Source organism: Octodon degus, unplaced genomic scaffold, assembly GCF_000260255.1.
Source record: "Octodon degus isolate 3935 unplaced genomic scaffold, OctDeg1.0 scaffold00301, whole genome shotgun sequence".
Lineage (NCBI taxonomy): Eukaryota > Metazoa > Chordata > Mammalia > Rodentia > Octodontidae > Octodon > Octodon degus.
The window spans coordinates 1,226,251-1,226,718 of NW_004524877.1; positions in this window are offsets into that span (position 1 = coordinate 1,226,251).

Below are 468 nucleotides of genomic sequence, written 5' to 3' on the forward strand. Positions count from 1 at the left end.
TTTTAGAATATTTTGCTGAGTTTACACACCTATAATATTCAATAACGGAACTTCGAAAAAATGGGGCATACCGATGAATGTCCATTTTGTATTTGTGTATTCAAAGAGGTTGGGATAGATATATAGTTGCATTCTCTTAATGAATAGAATGATTTGTTCTAATGGTGTTCATAAATAGGATCACAAGTCCGCATCTTGTACAGCAATTAACCACTAAGAAGAATGTATGCAGTGTATTATTTGTTAAAACTGTACTTCTGATTTGATTTGAAACTGTCTCATTGCTGTTTATCAATAAAACTTTGAAAAAAAAAGAAGCCTTGCAACAAGAATTACCTAGTAATTCTGACAAACTATTATTCCAACGTGAGTCCTAGATCACAATACATTGCCTGTTATATCCATAACTCAAATATTAAACCATGTATTTATTTTCTGTTGTTTTAAAAAAGATAATTTTAAAAGTAA